The sequence below is a fragment of the Vulpes lagopus genome, chromosome 6 (assembly GCF_018345385.1).
Source record: "Vulpes lagopus strain Blue_001 chromosome 6, ASM1834538v1, whole genome shotgun sequence".
Classification (NCBI taxonomy): domain Eukaryota; kingdom Metazoa; phylum Chordata; class Mammalia; order Carnivora; family Canidae; genus Vulpes; species Vulpes lagopus.
This window is the reverse complement of record NC_054829.1, coordinates 98511733-98539540: the sequence shown is the minus strand read 5'-3', so window position 1 is coordinate 98539540 and position 27808 is coordinate 98511733. Positions and strand designations below refer to the sequence as shown.

Here is a 27808-nt window from a genome sequence, read left to right as displayed (position 1 = left end):
GTGGATCCCTTGGATGAATGCCCACTGCATAAGAACTTCAGTGTGTTGACACAGGGAAAAGCTGCAAGTGACCTGGAAACTGCAAGGTGGGAAGTCATGAAGGTAAGATGAGAAAGTCTGGGGGAAGGAAGGCTATGGCACAGGCTGTGCTTCAAGGAAGAAAATGTGATTAAAAAGCTGCATGAACTCTTTTTCAGTAGGGCACTCTGATGACTAAGAAAGGGAACAACATTTTGGACAGGCTTAGAAGAACCAGGGAGCCTTGATTGCCAGTTCCCTAGTAATGTGCTCGTGTCATCAGTGGTGGGTCACAAAAACTTGGTCAAGGGTCCTGATAATGATAGTGCAAATCAAAGACCCTTGTGGATGATCAGGAACAGAAACCCATTCTCACCGTGTTTTAGTACGCTAGGGCTGCACTAACATTGTCATCGACTGGGTGGCTTGAACAACAAAATGCCATTTCTTGCAATTCTGAGAAGTTCAAGATCAAGTTGCAGGCAGACCCATGTCTCACCCATGTGGGTGAGAACCCACATCCTGGTTTGCAGATGGCTTCTCTTGCTGTGTCCTCACATGGCCAAGAAAGAGAGGAAGTAAGCACTCTTGTGGCTCTTCTTATAAGAGCACTAATCTTAAAACGAGGGCCCCACCTTGTGACCTATGATGTGTCAACTTGATTGGGCTAAGGGATGCTCAGATATCTGGCAAAAAATTATTTCTCAGTGCATCTGTGAGGATGTTTCTGGAAGAGACCAGCATGTAAATTGGTAGATTGAGTGAGTAAAGAAGAGTAATCTCACCAATGCCAGTGAACATCATCAAATCTCTTAAGGGTCTGAACACAACAAAAAGGCTGAGAAAGGTTAAATTCCCTCTCCACCTGAACTGAGATGTCCATCCTCTGCCCTCAGATCTTAGTGCTCCTGATTCTTAGGCCCTTGAACTCAGACTGAATTATACCACAGGCTCCCCTGGTTTTCCAGACAGCAGATTATGGACTTGGCCTCCAAGATCATGTGAGCCATTTCCTGTAATGAATGTGTCTCTCTTTCCATTTCTCTCTCTCTTTAATCTTTTTGTTCTGTTTCTCTAGAAAACTCTAATACATAACTTGTTCACGTTCCAAAGGCCACATCTCCTCTTACCTTCCTAGTGGGGGTAAGGGATGCAATGTGTGAATTTGTGGAGGACATGAACATGTAGTCCACAACACCACACTAGGCTTGCCCAGAAAAGCTACGCTAAGAAAGCAGACATAATTGGCAATGAGGCCACAGTAGTGCACACATGTAACTTCTGGATGAGCAGGTGTTTGGGGACAGCATGGACCCAGATTGCTACCACCCCCATGAGGGAGATGGAAGTATGGTGGAGCTGGATGAAATATTTTGACCTCACATAAACAAAGCCCCAGTGACTGCGTATTTTGTACGACGTGCTACAGCAGGTGGGGCACTCATCTCCTTGTCTGTTGGCTAACCTCCTGCAGTGCTGGCCCTGGGTTCTTCTCAGACTACCTGGGGAAAGATACCAACCTCTATAAATCCATCCACATTTCTCTCACTTCCTTATATGTTTCCACTGGGAGGCCTATATCTGATCTTTCTTGCTGCCTGCTGGATTTTTTTCATCTCAGAAGAGAAAGGCTCTGACATGATCTTAACCTGAAAGTGGACTTAGATATGTTGGCAGCCTGAAATCTTTAGATACTCTAACCCACTTTGATAATTCTCATGCCTCACTGTGCTAGCAAACCACATCTCTTCCCAACCTAGGAATTCTGCTCAATCTCCTTCATTGCCATGGAACTTTCCCAGGTGGACTCCACCCTGCTTAACACATGTCAGTCACTTGACAATCTTTTCAGTGCTAATGTCTAAATATAGCTTGTTTATGTCCTTAACTATGCTTCTGCCTTTATTTCCCTTTCCTGTAGTCCTCTTCCTTTCCACCCTTTAACAGCAGCAGCAACAGTGACAATGACAACAGTACTGTCATTTGTGGGGTCTAACTCTGTGATTGTCCCTGTGTTTCACACCTCAGGAACAAACATTATTCTGTTGAAACCTCATGATAATCCTCTGAGCTAGATATTTTAAGATGTGTTTTCTTTGAGAAGTAATATATTAAACATGTGCATATTGCAAAATATTTAAAGAAACAGAACTGTTTATAATAAAACTGAAAGCTCTCCTCCCGTTCCCATCTCCATGGTTACCATTAATAGCGCTAGAATGTGTTTCCAGATCCTATGTGCGTGTGACTGTGTATATGTGTGTGTACATATGTTCGCACAAAAGCTTGGATGCAGACTTTTATTATAAATGGAGTCATAGAATAAATATAATTTTGTGATTTTCTTTTTCATTTGAACAATATATCTTAGAACTAGAATGAGAGAAGAATAACTGTCCCCATTTATAGGCATGGAAATGGAGGTTTGGGGAGATTAAACAGCTTGATCCTATTAGGTAGGAGTTTCCATTACATGATAGGTTCCTTGAAAACAGCATAATCTCTGTTTTATGCAGAGTTCCAATTCCTTGTACTCCAGTATTTATAGTTGTCTGATTCCAGGAGTTTGGTGTTTCCCTTCTGTTCCCATTCTCGAAACCGGATCCTTATTTCCCTCTATGTGCCGGGGTCTCAGCCTACCTGATACCTGTAATTTGAGTCATGCTTTGCTTCTACTCTGCCTCACCTAGGTAGTGCATTCTCCACCTGAAGGAATTCGAGCAACTTCCATCAGCTGGCAGACTTCCTGATGCTGCCTGCTTGCCTAGGGAATTCCCCTTCATTACCTGAACCTGCTGATAACTACACTTTCAGGCTTGACATTGACTGGCACTATCTACCTGCTCATCGTCTTTCCCGCCATCTACTGGGCTGTTAGGCTAGGCTTCCTGCCAGTGCCTGCCACTGAATCTCTTTTCCTCACCTCTCTCTCAGACCGCCGTATCTGTCCTCCATCACAGGATGGTCCCATTCCAAGTCCCTGGCAGCATGCTTGATCCTACTGAACTCCTGCCTGCCTCATGTTGAGATGAAATGCAACTTACCATTACTTTAGCAGAGTATCAGATTCATACTCAACATAAGATGAGATTACAGTGTATCCCATTGAGAGAAAAACAAATATATAGTCAAGACTTTGACATAAAGTAAAGCAAATAGAGTGAACCAGTGGTCTACATTTTTATTTCTCATTTCTTTAACATTTATGAAATGTTTAAACTCTTTAGGCTAATTGGCAACATTTCCTCTGGCCATTCTGAGCTTATTGGTTTCTTTTATAAAATGTAATACTGCTTTTTGTTTGAAGAATTGGCTCAGTCAGTTAAGTGTCAGACTTCATTTTGACTCAGGTCATGATCTCAGGGTCGTGAGATGGAGACTCTTATGGGGCTCCATGCTTGTCATGGTGCTTGCTTGAGATTCTCTCTCTCCCTCTTCCTCTACCCCTCCCTCTCCACGCAGGTGCATGCACACACACTCTCTCTAGTTAGCTAAATAAATAAATAATTATAAAAATTAATCATCTAAAGATTGAAGGATTTTTTTATAGACCTTTGAAATTCTTACTCATAAGATTTTTCTATTTTAGCAAATAGTTCTTAATTTCTCATCATTCTGTCTTATTCCTCTCATTTCTTTATCAGTAATAATATGATTTTTTAGTCACCCAGAATGGATACATAGGAATCATCATGTATCTTCTTTCTCCTCTATTGCTACTGCCTGTGCCCCAGTCACATGCTCAGAACTATATTCTTGTTGATCTTCCAAACTCCAGTTTGACCCTTTCTTCACTGCTCCTCACCTGCATGCTGTGATATGCTTTTCCCAAAAGCATTATTTTTATTACATCATTCCCCCCCATGCTCTCTCTCTCTCTTAAATAAATAATCTTTTTTAAAAAGTAAATATGCACATTTTTTTACTAAATCCAAGTTGCCATTAATTGCGAGATACATCATTATTCTATTTACCAGTAAAAAAGAAGAAAAAACACTGAAAATTGAACTCAGATTTAAATTTTTATTTTAAATTTATTGAAAAATCATTTTTACATTGATTTTATATGATTTTGGTTATACAGCACTCTTATACATATATAAAATAGAACATATAAGCCAAATATATTAGTTAAAATGTTCCTTTATCTTCCTGAATCATCTTATGGCTCACTTGTCAATGCTTATGCTTTCCCACAGTGTAGTTCTCTGTGCTATTAAGAGCAATGTTGATGTAGCAGTTCTTTTGAGAGCACTTCATTGTTGTTTGGAGGATTTTCATCAAGCTTCACATACTCGTCTTGCAAGTTTTGATGCTGTGTATTTCTTGATATTACCAGATAAAGTCAATAAACTCAACAACTAAGTCTTCTATTAATTCCTCAAAAGTTCTTACAGAGCTTTTTCAGTCAAATGTCAAGGGGTTGTAGTTGTCCAGTTATGCCACCAGAGCATCAACCAAGTTTAGGTATGAATAGGTAATGACATTTAACATCTTTACTGACACCAGGCAGCTTACAGAAGCATTAAGATACCATTGCCTCTAAGACTCATCACTATTTTGAGGTATTAAAAAGTGGAAAATTGTGTTTTAGTATAGATGAAATATAAGAGTAATTGTTCAGTTAACTTACCTCCATGGGTTGAAAGTGAATATTTTTCTAAGTGAGAAAAGTCATATGTATGAGGCAGCACAGTTATGTAGAGAAATTATTGGACACATATTATAAGGACTGTGGTCCAGATTTTATCATTAAATCATTTATGACATCTCAATCTCACCTATCTGGATTTCAGTGTCATTGTTTAAAAAATGAAGGCATTGACCTAAAAGATCTCTAAAAGTTTTCCAACACTAAGAGTCATGGCACCTGAAAGCAATGAGATTGAAATTTGAAATCACTAGCCCAGATTCTTGTCCAACAGAAAAATCCCTTGGACTACAATTCTGGCGAGATCTGAATTTGTCTGATGAAATTTGGCATAAGCCATGTGTGGCAAAGGCTGGACTTATTGGGGATGATAGAATGCAATCCTTATCCATCTGAGGAGAAATTGTCCATATGTAAACTCTCCTGGTGGAGGTGGTGGAGGTAGGGAGAAGAAAGTAATCAAGAAGATTAACCTGAGAGTTCATCTATGGAGAGCGTTAAACCCTTAGAGATCTCTTTTTTTTTTTTTTTTCCACCCGAATATTGACAAAGGACCAGAGGCATTCTGCTGGAAGGAAATTAGATTGCAAAATGGTTAATCCTCCCCAAATGGAAATCTGGTCAAGAATTTATGCGTGGAGCCTGAAATATACACAGCAGAGCCAAGTGACTCAGTCAATTTAGAAAAGATCACATTTTAATTAAATGCAATGGGAGAGAGAAAAGTGGAGAAATGTTACCCTGCTTTTTAAAGATACATAGAATCTCTGTAAATATGATAGGTAAGTAATGTTATTTAATAGCTTTTTTTATTCTGCAGTCAAACCATAAAATACGAACATAAGGATATTTCACTTTATTATCATGACCCGTTAGTTCCTTTCCTTTGTAGTTAGTTCTCAAAATGCTACCACTGTTTTTTTAATTGAATAAATTACACACAAGAAAAGGTGACTTAAAATGAAGTATAGTTGCTAAGAGGATTTAATGTCTTGTTAATTTTTTTCTGACATGTTAAACAAATAAACAATTGCAGTGTTTAGGTGGGACCGTGCCCTGGTAAGAACATCTTTGTGCCATCTAGAGTTACATATTGGGACTATCTTTTATGAATCTACAGATTAGGATTTGTAATTGCATATAGTCTACTTCCATCAGACCTAAGGAAAAAAAAGTAAATTTCAGGGAATATTACAATGTTTTTGACATTTTCAGGTTTTTATTTTTTTAATTTATTTTTAATTTTTATTTTGTAAAGATTTTACTTATTTACTTGAGAGACAGAGCACCAGGGAGAGGGAGAAGCAGATTCCCCGCCTAGCAGGGAACACAACACTGGGCTCAGTCTCAGGACCCTGAGATCATGACCTGAGCCGAAAGCACACACTTAACTGATTGAGCTACCCAGGTGCCCCTGAAATTTTTGGTTACTTAAAATAGGCATTTGATTGATCTCCCTAAATTTGAGTCTTGTAAGTGAGAATCTTTAATTGCCGCACTTTATTATATCCAGAATCAGGAATTTTAGCATCTCATACCTTCAACAGTTTAATAAGAAATATGCAATGGAAAGAACATGGGTTTCAAATTTAGGCAAAACTAAGTTCATATTCCATGTCAGTCTCTTACAGGTAATGTGACCTCAGTGAGGTTCCTTAAGCCCTCTAAATCTCAGTTTACTCACCAATAGAATAACTGGTACCCAACCCAAAGACTTGTTTTTTTATGGCTTCAATATAATAGATGAGAAATAAATCCTAAGCACACTGAAAACCTTCTATAACTGGTAGCTATTCTAATAAAAAAAAACGCATTTGGAATATTGGAACCCAGTATTGGAATTGTGAAGGAGAGTAAAAAAAGGGAAGTGGACAGATAGATCTTGATTACCAGGCATTCTGACAAGCAGTAGTTATATGGGTTTCTAGTCAAAAAACAAAAACAAAAAACAAAAACAAACAAAAAAAACAAAACAAAAACAAAATGCCAAGACATAGATATCAAAATATCTCTCAGCATCATGCACCTCATTCAATTCATATAGGGCACACATTATGTCAAAATGCTGTTTGAGCAATTTTTAAAACATGAGTAATCTGACATCATGTAGTCAGGCACAAAAGTATGGCTGAGGCCAGCTTGACTGAGGCACAAACTAGTTTGTTGAAGTAGACATTCCTGCCCTCAAAACAGGAGCTATCTACTCCTTTTTGGTTAAGTTCCCTCTATACAGAGAGCTTTGGTTTCCTCTTGAGGGTTCTAAATTGAGGAAAAGAAAGCCACTTTGGAAATTAGTACTTAGTCTCAAACTTTGGACAGTACCTGAAACCATTTAATAGAGTTTTTGCCACTGATCTTATAGGTACTACCACTAAGAAATCTGTTATTCAACCTAGATCTTTTTTTTTTCCTTTTTTAAAGATTTTATTTATCCATTCATGAGACACACACACACACACACACAGAGAGAGAGAGAGAGAGAGAGAGGCAGAGACATAGAGGGAGAAGCAGTGCTGCAGGGAGCCTGAAGTGCTACTTGATCCCAAGACCCCGGAATCACACCCTGAGCCAAAGGCAGATGCTCAACTGCTGAGCCACCCAGGTGTCCCTCAACCTAGGTCTTGAAACGACTGAAATCTGAGAGTTTGAGAGCACTGTAGAACCTGACCTGCTATTTTCCTTTCCCTTTGCCTTGTGGCTGGTTCTCTGCTATTAGAAGAAAACTGTATTTGAGAAAATCCTTTCCAGCTTTAACTCATTTGTGATTCTCATTTCAGTTTTAAATGTCTCTGTTTTCAGGCTATTGAAGAGCTCAGATGCCATTTATAATATATTTACTAGAAGATTTCTGAAAAACAAGTCATTAGTCAGCTACTTTGATATGATTCTCCTAATCAAAGATTTATTGGGACAGTTTAGAAGAGTCAGATAAATGTTCTCCCTACCTGGGAGATGGGAGATGTAAGCAGTGCTCTGTGGAAGATTTATGCTGAATTGCTCTATGCCATCTTGCATTTGATTAACTTTTATCAACCAGAACAAAAACCCTTTCTCAATGCATCATTTATATGAACCTTATAAATGAACCATCTTTCTATTGCCAGCATAATTCACCATGATATAGCCATTTAAAAAGCCTCCAAGGGATAAGCAATTAACACAAGACATGTTTGAATGATAATTCTGCAAAAATTTTATTTTGAAAAACCTGAGTGTATTATTCTGCAATCTGAAACTATAAAGGATTGCCACCAAGTTTTCCAGACTTTTTTTAAAAAAATAGGCTCTATGCCCAACATGGGGCTTGAACTCATGACCCCACGATGAAGAGTTGCATGCTGTACGGACTGAGCTCCTCAGGCACTCTGGATTGATACTAAGTTTTAAGCATTTCTAAAAATGCTTAAGAAAGTAAATGGTCCCAACCTACAACCTTCTTGATGCCACAAATTGTTTTTGATCAGAATATATTGAGTCAAAAGTAGAATAAAACAATTAGCTTATGAAGTATGAAGTATAAACTGTGAGTTCCCTAGGATCTGGAAGGCAGTATATAGGTTTACTCTGTCTTTGTGTAGATTATACTTCCTCAACCTGAGATTTCAAACAAATAGGACAGTGGCATTTTTAAATCTGAATGACAAGACCTAGGTGAATTGGTCTGAGTGCTCAAAGATGACACTTTGAATTGATTTTTAATTCTATCAAGAAAGACACTCTTTAATAAATTAAAAGATCCTTCCTGGTGAATGTGAAAAAATGTAAGGTCTTCTGGGAATACAATACCTATTGAATCCTGTTGTCATTTTACTTCATTAGCTATGTCTTCTTAATGAAAAATTACTAACATAGACATTTCTTTTGTAGTTAAAAAGTGAAAAAGAACAATTAAGGTAAAGGGTTTATGAACACATTAAAAGTAGAAATGGTTTCACAAAATGGTTTTGACTGTCCTCAAATGATTGATTGACATTTTCAATCTCGTTGACATTTCTGTGACTGCAGATTTTTTTTACATGCTTACGTAAAATTTGGTATAGTATTTCTTCTCCTTTCTCCTTCAGATTCACTGTCTAATTTTCTCTTTTTCATGTCCCAGGAGGCTGACTTCTATGGATTCCTTTTCCCTCTGGCTTTTGCTGGGTTTGGTCAGTGAGAAACCCCAATGGAAGGTTAGAGATTCAGGGCAGAGATCAGAGGTGTGGGGGGTGTTCATTCTTCTGCTCTCTCCTAGACAGGAATTAATTGTGTTCTCCTACATCCACAGATGCTGTTGGTGGGCTTTTCTTCTATGGCTATAGCTCTTGCTGTAGAGGTCTGTACTTTTGTTTTAACTCCATGGTCCTAAAGCTGCTATGAGATTCCCACAATTTCAGTCACTACATCCTATTGGTTTTCTTGACCTTGTATACATCTCTGTGAATGCTCTTCTTACTAGATTCTTTTTGATAAAGTTCTTTTAGCTCTGTAAACTTTTAGTTCTGTCTGCTTCATATTGGGACCCTGACATAATGTACTTAGCATTTTACGCAGGTAGATGTGCAGCCTGCTAATAACATAGTACAGACACAATTGCAGTGAAAAGAGCATTGCTGTAGAAGGAAAAGTAGCACTGGAAATTCATCCCAGGATTCCTTCCCAGCCCTGCCAATAACCAGCTGTGGTACCTTGACAATGTCATTTAACTTTTATGAGTCATTTTCTGTATTTGTAAAACAGGGGATTAGGTAGTTAGTGTTCAACTTTCTATGATCTAAATTTGTACAGTGATGTTGCAAAATGAATCTTTCATCTGAAGCCATAGAAAGCAGGGATTATTGAGTTCTTCACAATGTTTAGCTCAGAACTTTAAGTACATTGACACTGAGGACTTGATGAAAAATATTATTCTGAGTATGTTAAGTTACTTGGAAACAGTTTGATCCTTTCAAGTCTTGCTTTTGAGCTTTTAAGTTATGTTACCCAAAGCTTTAGAGCAAGACTCTAAGGGATCACATTGGCTCATACATTTCTAACTTACTTCTATTCCAGAACAGAGCTCAAGGATATCTATGGGGACACAAATATATCAACCCCCCAAGAAGACAAAATTCACAGTTTATTTTTAATGAAAATTCTCCAGATATGCAAAGAAACAGGAAAATACAACCCATATATGGAGAAAAATTAATCAATAGTAACTGACCTAGAAATGACACAGATGATAGAATTAGTAGAAAAAAATATGAAGACTGTTATTTTAAGTATATTATCTATGTTCAGGAAGCTAGGATGATTGAACATGTTAAATAAAGGAATGAAAGATATAAAAAATTCCCAAATCAAACTTTAGAGATGGAAACTTCAAGTAGATGAAATTGTGTCTGAGATGAAGAATACAGTTGATTCTTATTATTTTGGTAGTTAGGATCTATATAGTTGTTATAAACACTGAATTAGTAAGTAATTAACAGCTGCTTCTAGGGAAAGCATAGGATTGAGTTCCTATGAGTCTCTGGTCATAAAACTTTCATTGACCAATCACAGTGAATTCAAGGCCATCAGCACCATATGTCATGTCTGAATGAAGCTCATCTATCACATATATTTTCTCTGTAAGGCACAGCACAACATTTTTGTGCTTAGGAACACTGGAAAGCACTTCAGGACTATTCTTGGGGGCATTTTTAACGCTAGAATCACCAACAAAAAGTGCGAAAATGTAAGAAGTATGGCATTAGGTGAACTGGAAAAAAAATACTTGTTTGCAGTATGAGACCTGAAAAAAGAAGGAGTGAATGCACTCATTGAAAAACTTTTTTTTTTTTTTCTGTTCTGCTCATGTTCAAGAATGACCATGGAAGTGCAATGAGAATTGATTTTGAGGTTCAGATAAATTTTAGTGACTAGTGAGTTTGCAAATACAGAATCCATGGATAATGAGAATTGACTGTACTCTGATGGTATTAATGGAAGATGAGAGTTTACTGAAGAAAAAGATTAGTAAACTTGAAAAAGCAGAAGTAGAAACCATCTAAAATAAAGCACTAAAGAAAAGATGAGCAACTTCAAGTGGTCTAGAATACATGTGATTGGCATTCTCAAAGTGGGAAGCAGAAAAAGTATTTGAGAAAATAATGACTGAAAACTTCCATATTTGATGAAAACTGTAAGTCAATAGGCACATGAAGCTAAAAACAAAACAAACAAAACAACACAAAAACACCCCGAGGAAAAGAAAAAAACAAATTTCAAAACAAGAAGTATGGATAAAAATCATTATAATCAAAACCAATGATAAAGATAAAGTCTTAAATGCAACCCCACCCCTCTAAATTATGTACAGAAGGAAAAAACAAGCATGACAGTAGGTTTCTTATCAGAAACAATTCGAACAGGGGCACTTGGGTGGCTCAGTGGTTGAGCATCTGCCTTTGGTTCAGGTTGTGATCCCAGAATCCTGGGATTGAGTCCCACCTCAGGCTCCTGGTAGGGAGCCTGCTTCTGCCTCTGCCTATGTCTCTGCCTCTCTCTCTGTGTTTCTCATGATTAAATAAATAAAATCTTAAAAAAAAAAAAAAAAAAGAAACAATTTGAACCAGAAGAGAGTGGAGCAAGATCTTTAAAGTAGTAAAAGAAGAAAACCATTAACCTAGAATTCTGTACTCAGAAATAACCTCTCTAAAAAATGAAGGTAAAATAACATCTTAGATATACAAATGTTGAAAGAATTCATCACCAGCAGGTGTGCATTAATATCAGAGTAGATTTCAGACAAAATGACATGGCTTTTGATAAAAAGCCCATTTCATAATGATCAATTCCATAATGGTCAATCCATCAAAAAGGCTTTACCATCTTAAGTGTTTATACATTAATAAAAGAGTTTTAACATTTGGGGTGTCTGGGTGGCTTAATCAGTTAAGCATCTGACTCTTGATCTCAGCTCAGTTCTTGGTCTCAGGGTTGTGAATTCCAGCCCAGTGTTGGGCTCCATGCTGGGCATGGAGCCTACTTTAAAAAAAACAAAAAAACAAAAAACAAAAAACAAACTTAATTAAAAAAATAAATTAAATCTACCAAACAGTATCTGGTAGAATTGCAAATAGAAATAATAGTTATATTCTCAATGATAATCAGAGAATTCTATATCCCTCTCTCAATAATTGATAAAACCAGTAAGGATACAAAAGACGTAAACAATACTGTCAACCTACTTGACCTACCAGGTATTTTTTAGAATATTCCACTCAACAATGACAGAATATACATTCTTTTCAAATGTACGGGGAATATTCACTAAGATAGGTCATATTTGGACCATAAACAAGTCTTAATAAAGTTAAAAGGATTCAAGTGATACAAAGTATCTTATTTGACTAAAACTAAGTCTCCTTAGAACTTGCAGCCCACTGATAAACCCCAGTGAACTAAAGAATATGACATTCCTCAAGGAACTCATGGCTGCCTTACTGCTGATGTTTCATTAAAGACTAAAAGCAACCCTTACAATCCCAGTGTGGCTCTTTCTGCCCACAGGTCCTGGCCCCATGGTATAATAAAAGCATTTTTTTTTTGCACTGAAAAAAAAAATAAAATCAGTAATACAAAGGTGTCTAAAAATCCCCCAAATATCTAAAAATGTAATAAAATAATTCTAAATAAACTGCAGGTCAAAGAAAGATTAGAGCCGAAATTAGAGCATATGGAGTGAAAGGAAATAAAAATTGAAACAGAGGATATCAATATATTTGCAATGCTGCATTACTCAGTGGGAAATTTATAGAACATAATGCCTGTTTTAAAAAAAAAAAACTCTCAATCTTGTTTCCACTTTAAGAAAGTAGTGAGAGAAGAAAAGAGCAAATGCAACCCAAAGGTGGCAGAAAGGAAAAGTAAAAATCAGAGTAGAAACCAATGAAATAGAAAACAAAGACAACCGAGAAAATCAATGAAACCAAAATCTGGCTTTTTGAGAAGATCCATAAAATTGATAAATCTCTTGCCGCTAATCAGAAAAAGAAAAAAATACAAAGAATATGAGAGTCACCAATATCATGAATGAGAGAGGTGACATCATACAGGTTTTACAGATACTTGGTAGATGATAGGGAATCATATAAACAACTTTATTTCTGTACATTCTATGATTTATAGAAAATGGATAAATTCCTTGACAGATGTGAACTACCAAGGCTTACTGAAAAATAAATATGTAATACAAATATCCCTGTGTCTATTTAATAATTTTAAATTTAAGTTAAAAACTTTGACAGAAAGACCCGCACCAAGATATCTTCAATGGTGAATTCTATCAAACATTTGTGGAAGAAATAATACTGATTATATATGCCTTCTTTTAGAAAATTAAAGAGGAAATATTTTCTAACTCATTCTCTGGAGCTTGAATTATTTTGATACCCAAACCAGAAAAATGCATTGTAAGAAAAGTAAAACACTATATTTCAAAAGATGCAAAAATTTTTAGCAAAATTTAGTAAATCAAATCCAATAATATATAAAAGTGGTAATACATTATAACTAACAGAGGTTTATCCCAGAGATGCAAGGTTAGCTTAATATTTGAAAATCAATGCAGTTCACCATACTAACAGGTACACAAACATCTCAATAGATACAGGAAAAGTAGTTGCTAGAATAAAAAATCTCATCAAATTAATAGTAGAAAGGAAATTCCTCCATCTTATAAGGGATAGCTTAAGAAAAACGCATATCTAACATTCTACACAAGGAGAAGCCTGCTACTATTTCTTTCTAAGGATGTCTCTTCTCATTCTTCATATGTAATCTTGCACTGGAAGTTCAATCCAATAAATGCAGGTAAAAGAAATAAAAGACATTCATATTAGATATGAGGAAACAAAATTAGCTTTTGTCAAAGACTTCATAATCTTCAACGTAGAAAATCCAACATAATCTACAAAAAATAAATGTAGAGTTTTCCGTGATATAAGATGAATATTCAAAAGGCAGTTGTGTTTCTGTTGACATTTGCAAGAACAATCAGAAATTAAAATATTAGGGGCACCTGGGTGGCTCAGTCGGTTAAGCTTCTGACCTCTTGATTTTGGCTCAGGTTGTGATCTCAGGTCATGAGATAGAGCTTTCCCTTGGACTCTGCACTAGGCATGGAGCCTGCTTAAGATTCTCTCTCTCCCTCTCCCTTTGCCCTCCTATTCCTCACTTGCACTTGTGCTTGTTCTCTCTCTCACTCTCTAAACAAAGAAGGAAATTAAAATTTAAAACATCATTTATTGTAGGATTAAAATATGAAATACCTAGGAAAAAATGTGACAAAAAATGTGCAAGCTCTATACAGCAAAAAGTAATAAAAAATTGTTGAGAGAAATGAATGCAGTCTTAATTAAAAAGAGAGATGTATTGTGTTCTTGGATCTTAAGACTCAATATTAAAATGTCAATCCCCCTCAAAGCAATATATAGATTCAATGCAATCACAATCAAAATACCAAAACAATATTATATAATGCCCTTCTATAAGCTGATTCTAAAATTCATATAGAAATGCAAAGAACTAGAGTAGCCAAACAAATTAAAATGAATAAAATTGGAAGACTTATAATATTGGATTCCAAGACGTATTATAATGCTGTAGTAATCAAGACAATGTGCTACTTATGTGAAGATAGACAAATAGGTCATTGGAACAGAATGGTGAGTCCAGAGGATCCAAAAGATCCACACATATGCATTCAATTGATTTCAACAAAGGTATAAAGATATTTCTATAGGGAAAAGTTACTCTTTTCAACATATGAAGCTGGAAAAATTGGATATTCACATGCCAAATAAGAAACAAACCTTCAATTCCTCCTTCACATAATATATAAAAATTAGCTCAAAAATGGATCATAAACTTAAATATAAATCCTAAAACTAGGGATCCCTGGGTGGCGCAGGGGTTTAGCGCCTGCCTTTGGCCCAGGGCGTGATCCTGGAGACCTGGGATCGAGTCCCACATCGGGCTCCCGGTGCATGGAGCCTGCTTCTCCCTCTGCCTATGTCTCTGCCTCTCTCTCTCTCTCTCTGTGTGACTATCATAAATAAATAAAAATTAAAAAAAATAAAAAAAGCCATTAAATCTTTAAAAAAAAATAAATCCTAAAACTAAAAAATATCTAGTGGAAAACATAGGAGAAAAATCTTTGTGACCTTTGGTTTGGTACAGTTTTCTTAGATACAATGCCCAAATAATAACCCTTGAAAAAATAAAAACCACAACCCAATAAATCAGACTTCATCAAAATTAAGAACTGTTACTTTTAGAAAGACACCATTAAGTGGATGAAAAAAAAAAAAACAAGTCACAAACATCAAGAAAATATTCGTATATCATATATGTAATAAAGGATTTGACCCAGAATATATTAACATGGAAAGGTCACAATAAGAAATCAAACAACCCAATAAAGAGCTAGTGGAAGATTTACATAGACACTTCACCCAAGAAAATATTTCGATAGCAAATAAGTTTATAAAAATATGCTCAACGTCAGTAGTCAGTAGAGAAATGCAAACAAAGTGACAGTATCTAAAATTAAAAATCTAAAATGTATAAAATTTAAAAATCTGAACATACCAAGTATTGTTGAGCAGGAGATGGAGCAACTGGAAGGGTCCTGCACTGATGGTAGAAATGTAAAATGGTATAGCTACTTTGGAAAGCAGTTTGTAGCTTCTTGAAAAGATAAACATACACCTACCATCTGACCCAGACATTTCACTCCACTCCATTTCATTCCAAGCAACACGAAGGCGCACATCCACACAAATACCTAGATACCTCTGTTCATAACAGCTTTATTATAATAGCCCAAATTTGGAGACAATCCAAATGAACATCCTGGGTATACAAACTATGGTATAACCATATGGCTGAATAATACTCAGCAATGAAAAGGTATGAACCACAGCATGCATGAATATCAAAACTATTTCTCTGAGTAGAAGAAGCCAGAAAGAAAAGGATATATATTTTATAGGTTGTTTACACAAAATTCTAAAAACACAAAATAATCCACAGTGATGGAAAGCAAATCAATGGTTGTCCGGTGATACCAAGGGGACAGGAAGGACATATTACATGTGGGCAAAAAGAAGCTTTTAGGGGTGATAGATATGCTCATTAATCTTTATAGTAGTGATGGTTTCGTGAGTGTATACATATTTTAAGGGTCATCAGTAGTACACTTTAAATATGTGCCATTTATTGCATGTTGCTATATCTCAAAAAGGCTGTATGTGTGTACAGGTAGGTAGATGGGAAAGAGAGATAGGAGATCGAAATGTCTAGACACTGAATATATTCTTACTGAAGTAATTAATTTTCATTCCTGAAGTGACCTTGGTCCAAAATCCTGTGATTTGGGCATAATTGTGCACATTTTATAGATTGGTTGTCTGGGGGCATTGAACACAAGGTCTAAGAGGATTGGAAACCAGGTATCTCTTGCTCTACAGCACATACTTATTTTATTGCCCCAAACCCACCTCAGGAATCAGTTGGTTCATGACAAGGTGTTTCAATGTCCACTTTCCCTTAATACCTCTCGCAGTCCAATGAAACTTCTGTTTTTAAAACCCTTTAAATAAATATGAATGCAAAAATGCACAGTTAGGCTGCCATCTTTGCTCAGTGAAAATAGGCCCTAAAAATGTTGTTTTGCCAAGGGAACAGGCTGGAGTCATTGGCATTTCTGGTACCAGCAGAGGAGTTTTTCTATTGTGTGAGATAAGATTTCCATTCTGCCTACAGGAAGAATGCAGCCACACTTCCAGATATTGACACCTGCTGGTCAAGAGCATGAACACCCCCAAACGAACTTGAAGCAGAGGCGTCTAGTGGGTAAGAATAGTCAGAAATCACTGCCAGTCTTTTGGGATTTCAGATCTTTATCGTAAATACCTTTAAGTCCTTAACTATAACGTATGTATATTTATATATTATATAGAAGTAGTAGTTTATATATTCTAAAATATTTCAAAAATGCATTTTAAGTATAAAGATGGAATAAACATTAATTTTAAAAGAATATACTTTATTAATGGTACCAAAAACAGTATTTTGAAAGCAATGTGAATGAATAGCTTTAACTATTAAAAAATCTTGGTTTAATTCGTTGTGTGTTTTTTTTTTAAGATTTTATTTATTTATTCATAAGAGACACAGAGAGAAAGAGAGGCAGAGACACAGGCAGAGGGAGAAGCAGGCTCCATGCAAGAAGCCTGATGTGGGACTAGATCCCAGGTCTCCAGGATCACATCCCGGGCAGAAGGCAGGGGCTAACCTGCTGAGCCACCTGTAATTAGTTGTGTTTTACAAAAGTGATTATTTGGCTTAGTTTGTTTAAAATTTAAATGGTTAGATGATTAAAATCATTCAAATGGCTTTCATAGCTAACAATGTTACTGCAGAAAGAAACCATAAACACAAATAAAAGTGATGTATGCTGGTTGTGTTTACTTAAGTCAGGGCTTCCACTCAAAAATTTTTTTGTCTTGTTTTGTTTTTGTGAAATTCTGTTGTTTTAAAACAATTCCTGTAGTAAATTTCCATCTCCCAGATGTAAATCAATTATTCTTTCAAGTTAATTGTAAGAGGTGTTGCATTAAAAAAAAATTAACAAACGAATTCAAAACCTTTCAAGGGTGCCTGGGTGGCTCAGTCCGTTAAGCAGCCAACTCTTGATTTTGGCTCAGGTCATGATCTCAGGGTCATGAGATTGAGACTGAGCCCTGCATGCATCAGGCTTCATGCTCAGCAGGGAGTTTAAGATTCTCCCTCTCCCTCTGCCCCTCACCACACTCACACATGCACGCTTTCTCTCTCTCTAAAACAAAACAAAACCTTGCAAAAGTTCAGAACTTTGGAAAGTTCTGTTACCAGATTTTTAAAATGTAGATGGATTTTTTTTATATGATGCTCATTGTTTTCAGCAAAAGAAATGGTGAGAGAAATAACTTCAATTATTTATTTCAAATGTTCTCTAATACCTGTTATCCTTTGTGAAATAGCTACTTCCTTATTCCTTGTAAAAATGTCACCTTTACCTATGAAGGACAGGTTACACCTGTTTGTTTTCAGGATCTGCCTTACAACAGTCTCCATATCGCAGAAGGAAAGCAAATTTGGAACACTTTTCTCTTTCTGAGAAGTAAAATATGTAAGCTGTCTTGAAGTTCTGTCACTCTGATATGTGCTTTGTCACATGATGACAAGTAAACTCTGTGAAACAAAGGATTTTCACAGCCATTCCTAAAGTCATTATATCTACCGTGTAGATACCTTTAAATTTAAAGGTCCCATTGGAAACAAACAAACAAACTTAATCTGATATTGAGATTGCAGCACTTTGGGCATCTTTGGCATCATTTATTTGTTGCAATGGCTTTCCCGTGAAGGATGCAGTGATTGAATTGCAGATGTTTGGCCATTTCTGAGACCTAGATTTCTTCTTAGAACACCAAAGTGTCTACTATAGCAGGGGTTAATAAATACCATATTTTTGTTACTGTTCTTCAAATGATGGTGATATAAGATACTTACTATTGAGAAAATATCCTCTGTAGTTCATCTGTCCTTTAATGGCTCACAAGTTGTAATTTTTTAAATAAATTTATTTTTTGTGTGTTTTTTTTTTTTTTAATTTTTACTTATTTATGATAGTCACAGAGAGAGAGAGAGAGGCAGAGACACAGGCGGAGGGAGAAGCAGGCTCCATGCACCGGGAGCCTGATGTGGGATTCGATCCCGGGTCTCCAGGATCGCGCCCTCGGCCAAAGGCAGGCGCCAAACCGCTGCGCCACCCAGGGATCCCATAAATTTATTTTTTATTGGTGTTCAATTTGCCAACATATAGAATAACACTCAGTGCTCATCCCATCAAGTGCCCCCCTCAGTGCCCACCACCCAGTCACCACCCCCACACACCTCCCTTTCTATCACCCCTAGTTCGTTTTCCAGAGTTAGAAGTCTCTCTTGTTCTCTCTCCCTTTCTGATATTTCCCACTCATTTTCTCTCCTTTCCCCTTTATTCCCTTTCACTATTTTTTATATTCCCCAAATGAATGAGACCATATAATGTTTGTCCTTCTCCGATTGACTTATTTCACTCAGCATAATACCCTCCAGTTCCATCCACGTCGAAGCAAATGGTGGGTATTTGTCATTTCTAATGGCTGAGTAATATTCCATTGTATACATAGACCACATCTTCTTTATCCATTCATCTTTCGATGGACACCGAGGCTCCTTCCACAGTTTGGCTATTGTGGACTTTGCTGATAGAAACATCGGGGTGCAGGTGTCCCGACGTTTCATTGCATCTGAATCTTTGGGGTAAATCCCCAACAGTGCAATTGCTGGGTCGTAGGGCAGGTCTATTTTTAACTCTTTGAGGAACCTCCACACAGTTTTCCAGAGTGGCCGCACCAGTTCACATTCCCACCAACAGTGCAAGAGGGTTCCCCTTTTCTCCACATCCTCTCCAACATTTGTGGTTTTCTGCCTTGTTAATTTTCCCCATTCTCACTGGTGTGAGGTGGTATCTCATTGTGGTTTTGTTTTGTATTTCCCTGATGGCAAGTGATACGGAGCATTTTCTCATGTGCATGTTGGCCATGTCTAGGTCTTCCTCTGTGAGATTTCTCTTCATGTCTTTTGCCCATTTCATGATTGGATTGTTTGTTTCTTTGCTGTTGAGTTTAATAAGTTCTTTATAGATCTTGGATACTAGCCCTTTATTTGATATGTCATTTGCAAATATCTTCTCCCATTCTGTAGGTTGTCTTTTAGTTTTGTTGACTGTATCCTTTGCTGTGCAAAAGCTTCTTATCTTGATGAAGTCCCAATAGTTCATTTTTGCTTTTCTTTCTTTTGCCTTCGTGGATGTATCTTGCAAGAAGTTACTGTGGCTGAGTTCAAAAAGGGTGTTGCCTGTGTTCTTCTCTAGGATTTTGATGGAGTCTTGTCTCACATTTAGATCTTTCATCAATTTTGAGTTTATCTTTGTGTAGGTGCAAGAGAGTGGTCTAGTTTCATTCTTCTGCATGTGCGTGTCCAATTTTCCCAACACCATTTATTGAAAAGACTGTCTTTTTTCCAGTGGATAGTTTTTCCTCCTTTGTCGAATATTAGTTGACCATAAGGTTGAGGGTCCACTTCTGGATTCTCTCTTCTGTTCCATTGATCTATGTGTCTGTTTTTGTGCCAGTACCACACTGTCTTGATGACCACTGCTTTGTAGTCCAACCTGAAATCTGGCATTGTGATGCCCCCAGCTATGGTTTTCTTTTTTAATATTCCCCTGGCTATTCGGGGTCTTTTCTGATTCCACACAAATCTTAAAATAATTTGTTCCAACTGTCTGAAGAAAGTCCATGGTATTTTGATAGGGATTGCATTAAACGTGTAAATTGCCCTGGGTAACATTGACATTTTCACAATATTAATTCTGCCAATCCATGAGCATGGAGTATTTTCCCATCTCTTTGTGTCTTCCTCAATTTCTTTCAGAAGTGTTCTGTAGTTTTTAGGGTATAGATCCTTTACCTCTTTGGTTAGGTTTATTCCTAGGTATCTTATGCTTTTGGGTGCAATTGTAAATGGGATTGACTCCTTAATTTCTCTTTCTTTAGTTTCATTGTTAGTGTATAGAAATGCCACTGATTTCTGGGCATTGATTTTGTATCCTGCCACACTGCCAAATTGCTGTATGTGTTCTAGCAATATTGGGGTGGAGTCTTTTGGGTTTTCTATGTAGAGTATCATGTCATCAGCGAAGAGGGAGAGTTTGACTTCTTCTTTGCCAGTTTGAATGCCTTTTATTTCATTTTTGTTGTCTGATTGCTGAGGCTAGGACTTCCAGTACTATGTTGAATAGCAGTGGTGAGAGTGGACATCCCTGTCTTGTTCCTGATCTTAGGAGAAAGGCTCCCAATGTTTCCCCATTGAGAATGATATTTGCTGTGGGTCACAAATTGTAATTTTATGTGTATTTTGTCATTGAAAGAGAATCTAGCAAATACAATAAGCTGAGCATAGTAGGGATGTCTATTTCTTTAAGTCTATAACATTATTTCTCTTCATCTTTAAACAGTATGTGCTAACAGTGGAAAGAACAATGATTTATCATCATATTGATTTATTTATATTGTTCTGGTCATTTTTGGCATCACAGAAAGACATTCCTCAAAGTTATAATGAATTTTGTGCTTTGATAATAAGCAAGGAAGCTCAGAAGATGTATTTCAAGCTTTTTCATTATAGCAGGTGAATATTTATTAATTAAGGTTGGGTATTGCATGATTTCAAATATTGCTAAAAAATGTGGAGATGTGTTTCATGTCAGGTAAGTTGTGCTAGCATTCTCTTCAATTAGCTGTTTCTTTGCAAGAATCTTTCTAAAGCACTTATCATCTATTGTGTGAGGATTAGCTTAGTTTAAAGTAGGCGTGGCCTCTAAATGTATGGGTGTGTGTTCCTACCATTGGACTCTAGGGAGCACTCCCCATACTCACCTCAAGGCACTGCTACTTTCTGTATTGTCTTCTGCACTAAATGAGGGGCTTGTGTCACTAGTGCTAAATGTACTACATTATTTAAAAAAAACGAAATACAAATAAAATTCCTAGTTTTTGTACTTCAGGCATCATTATGTGTACCACATCAGGTGTATATAGATCACTTTTGAGACTGTTCTTGCAGAGCAACCATTGTGTGAATTAGACTACAGGAAAAAAAAGTTAGGATTTATGGCCTTTGGAATGAATGAGTGCACCTTAAATGTTAAAGTACAGAGAAATACTGCACTCTGACAAGCAAGAAAAATGTTGAGATACTGAAGGACAATTTGCACCTCTGGAGTAGACAATAGATTATAAAGATTTCTAGAAGCTGCCTGGTTTTTGCTCAGCCTCCTTCATTTACCTCTGAGATAATCAATTTGAAATTTTTCATATTTAGACAATTTAGGAAAATTTAGGGAAATTGCTGAGCTGTTTATAGACTACCTCTCCTGGGAGAAAAATCTTTGAATTAAAAGAATATTTGCACACTAATAATTAAAAAGTGGTAGTGTTTTCAACTGTCAAACTACTCCATCTAAATGGTCTAATAAGAGTAGAACAATATGAAGTAGATTGGGAGGGATGACAACTTTGTTTTACATCTCCTGAAGGCTGAGATTTGTAGGAGTTTGATCAAATGGAATATTCAGCTTCTTCTTGGAGACAGCAGTTTGTATATCAGAAAGTCAATACAATTTTAAAATGAGGGACATGGGATCCCTGGGTGGCGCAGCGGTTTGGCGCCTGCCTTTGGCCCAGGGCGCGAACCTGGAGACCCGGGATCGAATCCCACGTCGGGCTCCCAGTGCATGGAGCCTGCTTCTCCCTCTGCCTGTGTCTCTGCCTCTCTCTCTCTCTCTGTGTGACTATCATATGTAAATAAAAAATAAAATAAAATAAAATGAGGGACATATAAAACATATATTGTGAATGTCATCAATGAAATGTAAGAAGATGCACATCATGTTTTCAACTGCCTGTCAGAGAATTAAACAGTTTAATTTGGTTATAGATTGAGTTTTTTTATGAAATGGAGGAAGCCTTCCAGCAAAAAGTGAGAAAGCTACAATGGTCTTTTTCAGCTCCCATGTAATACACATTTTGGTCAGATAACCCCAGGAAGTCCCAGGGCACCCGTCTCCATTAGGAGGGTAAAGTGTGAACTGGGTATTGTAAATACTTAGGATAGAGACCAATAATTCACCTTTGAACACTGTTGCATTCCTAGGATTTACTTAAGCAAGCTTTAGAAGAATGTTTTGTTTTGTTTTGTTTTGTTTTAAAGGAGGATGAAATTTTGTATGAAACACTGGGACTAAAAAAAAAAAAAAAGAAAAAAAAAAAGAAACACTGGGACTAGACAAATTCATTTTCTCTTCCTGCATCAGACTCTCCTAATGCCAGTCACCATATGTATGATGCCCCCCAATCCTGTACATCATTATCTGTGTCTCTCTGTGCTGATCTATGGTTCCAATTGCAGCAAATTGAGATATGGATTTTGTCTTTTAAAAAGGTTTTAATTCTGCTTAGGACCTTGTGTGTATAGTGCTTCAATGTTTGTACCAAAAATAGTTTACGTTTTTGAACATTACTTATCCTCCATTTCTCTGTTACTTCTTCTGGAAGTCAATTGGATGTCTACGGAACTTCTTCTGTCCTTCTTGTCTATTAACAACTATTTATTTATTTTAAAGATTTTATTTATTATTCATGAGAGACACACAGAGAGAGAGGCAGAGACAAAAGCAGAGAGAGAAGCAGGCTCCCTGCAAGGAGTCTAATGCAGGACTTGATCCCAGGTCCCCAGGATCGCAACCTGAGCAGAAGGCAGATGCTCAACCCCTGAGCCACCCAGGCATCCCTATTAACTCCCCTTTAATACCTTTTATCTCTTGATCCTTCTCTGATGCATTCAAAATGATTTCTCCAAATCTAGCGTCCAATTCACTAAATCCTTCTACTATACCTAGTAAGCTTTTAACCTAAATTTGACTTGTTATTTTTAATTTTGATACTCATATTTTCATTTCAAGATTTCCATTTAGTTCTACTTAACTGAAGCCTGCCTGTTCATTTTCCATTTTATCTTACTCTTGCTTAGATTTGTTACCATTGTTATCTTTTTTGACCACTTTAAACATAGTTATTTGAGGATTTGTCCATGTTTTTCTATTATTTGTTGTTTCTGTGGTATGAATTTTCTGGCGTATTGCATTTGTCATATGCTTTGTGGTAATTTGTGCCTTCAAGGTTTTTTTTTTTTTTTTCTTTTGGTAAGTTTGTGAACTCATCTTTTGAAAAAAATTGTTCCTATGGAAGTCCTGTCTGTCTCATGTGAGGTTATCTCTGGGGGATAGTTTCCTGGTCACCTGTGCCTGAGCTCTATGTTTTGCCAGTACTGAAATAGTTTTGTGTTAATTTTTCGAATTGGAATTGCCTAGCCTTACACACTGAAGGATTGGGTTTCTGATTTCTCAGCTCCCTTGTCCCACCCACCGCCTGTAAGAGTGTGCCTTCTAGGCACGTCCCTCAGTATGCACAGGTCAGGGATTCTGTAATCTTTTCAAGAAGGGGTCACTCCTTCTTGGTTCAGACTTTTTGTAAAGAGCTAAGAAACAGCACTTTGCCCTGGGACTGTGGCTGTAATTCTTGTATCCACGAAGCATGTCCTGTATCCTGTTAGGCACAATGCCTGGTTCTGATACCCACATGGAGGAAAAGAGACACATGATGCTTACTTATTGGTCTGGTTTTGAGTTCTGTATTTCTAGCGCTGAGAAGTTTTCTTAATTTTGAATGTATTTTAAAATGTTTTATTATCATTTATCTTGCATTTATGTCACTTAAAAGAGACTTACTTTATTTTTTATTTAGGTATAATTAACATATAATGTTATATTAGTTTCAGGTATTCAACATAGTGATGTGACACATCTGTATATTACGCACTGTTCACCACAATAAGTGTTGTCACCATATGTTATTATAGTATTATTGACTATATTCCTTATGCTGTACTTTTCATCCCCATGACTTATTTATTTTATAATTGAAAGTTTGTACCTCTTAATCTCCTTTATCTATTTTGCCCATCCCCCACCCTTCTGGCAACCAGTTTGTTCTCTGTATTTATAAGTCTGTTTTGGGTTTTTTTCCCCTAGATTCCACATACAGGTGAAATCATATGGTATTGTCTTTCTCTGACTGACTTACTTCACTTACCCTCTAGGTTTATCCATGCTGTTGCAAATGGCAAGATCTCATTCTTTTTATGGCTGAGTAATATCCTGTTATATATATATATACACGCACACATATATATACATATATGTCACATCTTCTTTATCCATTCATCTATCAGTGGACACTTGGGTTGCTTTCATATCTTGGCTATTGCAAATAATACTGCAATAAACAGGGTTATATGTATCTTTTTTGAATTAATGTTTTCATTTTCTTTCGGTCATATCTAGCATCTGTTATAACTTGAGTGAAAGAGTCCTATATTAGCTCAATCTATTATACAGAATACAAGTTTGGACTTCTTTTTATTACACTCTTTTGTGTTTGAGTTGTAAAATTTGTTGGAGAAGAGAACTCTTGAAAGTCAGTGGGAATCTTTTCTATGGGGTGCAATCTAGATTCTAGGTAACTGCTTACAAAACGAAAATGAAATCCCCCTTCCTCCAATGTTTCTGTCATGGAAGAGGAATGAAAATAAAGCTTTCGAAAATAGAGTCAACTGTAGATAAGTCGCTGCACTCTGTGTCTCTAACCAAATTCTTGACCACACTTTCTCACTTTTGTTTTATTCTTGTTTATTTAATTGGATATTGTACTATCTGGAAAAATATGCAAATAAAATGCCTTTTTAAAAAGTTGATACATTGAATGATTGGATTAAAATAGTCGAATGACATCAAAAAATTAGTGGGGGAGTCTGACCCACAAAGCTTTAAGATGTGAATGCTGTTCAGAACCATCAAAGTCCCTTATCCAAGACTGAGGGAATTTCCTTCAGCTGTTGAGAATGTCATGGCCACAACTCAACTGTTAGCCCTCTCTAGGAATTGCCTAGTGCAGAGAACCACTTTTTCTAAATCTAAGCCCTCTCTCTGAGGCAGTGCACCCAAGATTTTATCCCTATGCAAGCTCTACATCTTGTTTTCTGACATCTTGTGCTTTCCTCACAGCCCACTCTCCTCAGTTTTCTTCTCCTCTACAGCTCATGTTGATCCTAAGAGAACTATGCAATATCTTCCTGGGCACTAATTTCCATCTTGGAATCTGCTTCCCAGGGCACCCAACCTGTGGGCATGACACCCACCACCTGTCTTTAAGTACAAAAGTGCAGGGAAAAGAACACTGAACCTAGTTTTTGTTTTTAACCCTAGGTATAAATCTCAATTTTTCCATGAGCTAGCAGCATGGTCTTGGGCAATTTATTTTGTATTTCCGATTATTCATTTCCTCATTTGTAAAATGGAAGTGACTGTATTAACATCAAGCCACTCTAGAAGTAAATATGATACTGGATGTGAAATTTTCTAGAGATAGACTTGGTAAAGAGTAAGTGTTCACCAAAACCTGGATGAAATTGGATAGAAGACATGAGTATTTTCTGAAAATTGGGTTTATATATATTTATCCAAACATCAGGAGGGAAGTTTTTTCAGATGCCATATAAGGACATTATATCACATTTTTTGATACAGGGTGTTATTAGGCTTAGTGGAGAAAGGAAAGGCTGGGCAGAGGATCAGAAACACTGGCAGATGGAAAAGCAATGTGTCCTTCATGGCTTTTATAGTCAGATGGTTCCTTTGTATTGGCATTTGAACAAGATTATACATTTATTAAAGGCCAGAAACCTAGCTTCTCCTTTTTAAAATTTGTTTTTAGTTTAGGGTTTAGTTAAGTGGCCTTGAAAGCAGTAGCTACTCAATAAATCCTTCTTATATAATGAATTAAATTTCTTCCTACAGAGGTCAAAGAATTTCACAGAGAGACACAGAAACCTGCATAATCCATTTTTTTTTTCATTTTTCTTTCCTCAGAAAGATTCTAAATCCTTGAACTTGTTCTGGAAAAGAAAATATGAATACATGTTATGAATAGTTTATACACTTCATAATTGCATGATAAATGATGCTATTAGAAAATGTGTTATAAGAAAAATATTCAAGAAACATAGCTCCATTGCAGTTAGAAACATCTTGATAGGAAACACATTTGTGACCCTTTCATCTTAACATGACAACAAGGCCATAGCCAATGAAAGAGCTAAAAGCTTAGACCCTCTAGTCTCTTGTTTTCTCAAGTTTACAGTTAATTTTCCATCTTCTCCTTTTTTTCCCCAACCCATCCTGAATAAATATTGTGATATCTTATGATACTCGATTTTGTGTGTGTGTGGCAATGATTCCATAAAGAAACTCATTCATTTTTTAAATCTCATTTTTATTCTTAAACAGAATGCACTTACTTTTTGTTGGTGAACTTCTGGTTCTTGGGGAGGAAACCTAGAAGATTGATGACAACCTGAGTTTTCAAGTCAAATGGATCTGCATTTCCTTGCTTCTTACTGACGAATCATAGAACTATGAGAGGGAACAAAATCTCTACAGTCTCCCTTCCCACATCTAGGAAGGTATTGCCTCACAGAGCTGTGGTAAAATTAAATGAGCTTGTGAATGTGAACCACTCAGAGCAAAGTAGACAACCTTTGTGTTTATATAATTATTTGTAAATTCTGCAGAGCCTCTTGATTTTGAGTCAATGGCAGCATTTGCAGAAAGAACCATTCCTCTTCCAGAGAAGAATCTTTGGTTCCATTGACAGCTACAAAGTCATCTTTCAGAGATTTTTCTCTAACACTTACCTTTGTATGCTTTATCATTCATCCAGTCTCCTCTCCAAATTATAGTCATTAAACTCAACCCCAAAGGCTTTGTACTTCCCATGTTGTAATTGCTTACTTCTTTGATTGGTAAAGAAATCCTCTTTCCACTTCAGGACCTAGGTCCACTGACTGATATTTCTATCACTGGCTCTAAATAAAGTTAGCAAAATAAAATTCAAAAGGAGTAATTACTATTTATTTAAAAATCATCATGTGGAGGCACCTGGGTGGCTCAGTGGTTGAGTATCTGCCTTTGGCTCTGGGGATGATCTTGGGGTTCTGGAATCGAGTCCTACATCAGGATTCCCGCTGGGAGCCTGCTTCTTCCTCTGCCTATGTCTCTGCTCTCTGTCTGTGTCTCTCATGAATAAATAAATAAAAATCTTTAAAAAAATCATCATGTGCTAATTACATGCTTTTATTTATTTTCAGCAATCTTATGATATAGGTTTTTAAAAAAACCCATTTTACTGATAAAACTATGGTTTAATGAGCTTGAGTTGGGTGCCTGCATCACACAACATGTTCAGATTAAAAGATATCAAAACTAGATCTCACTGATGCCAAAGCTGCAGCAGTTCACCCTGGGGCAGTCTGTTTCTTTACTTTTTTGACCTTCTTTCTGATGGTGACTAAGATGTTGAACAC

At 36.6% G+C, this 27808-nt stretch overlaps 1 long non-coding RNA gene across 1 annotated transcript; it reads left to right on the top strand.

The window, feature by feature from the left end:
- On the top strand, positions 1-27298 carry LOC121492780. The gene is made up of 3 exons (XR_005988272.1): positions 1-102; positions 16445-16534; positions 26733-27298. It is a non-coding gene; the product is annotated as an uncharacterized LOC121492780 (long non-coding RNA).
- Positions 27299-27808: the final 510 nt, after the last annotated feature.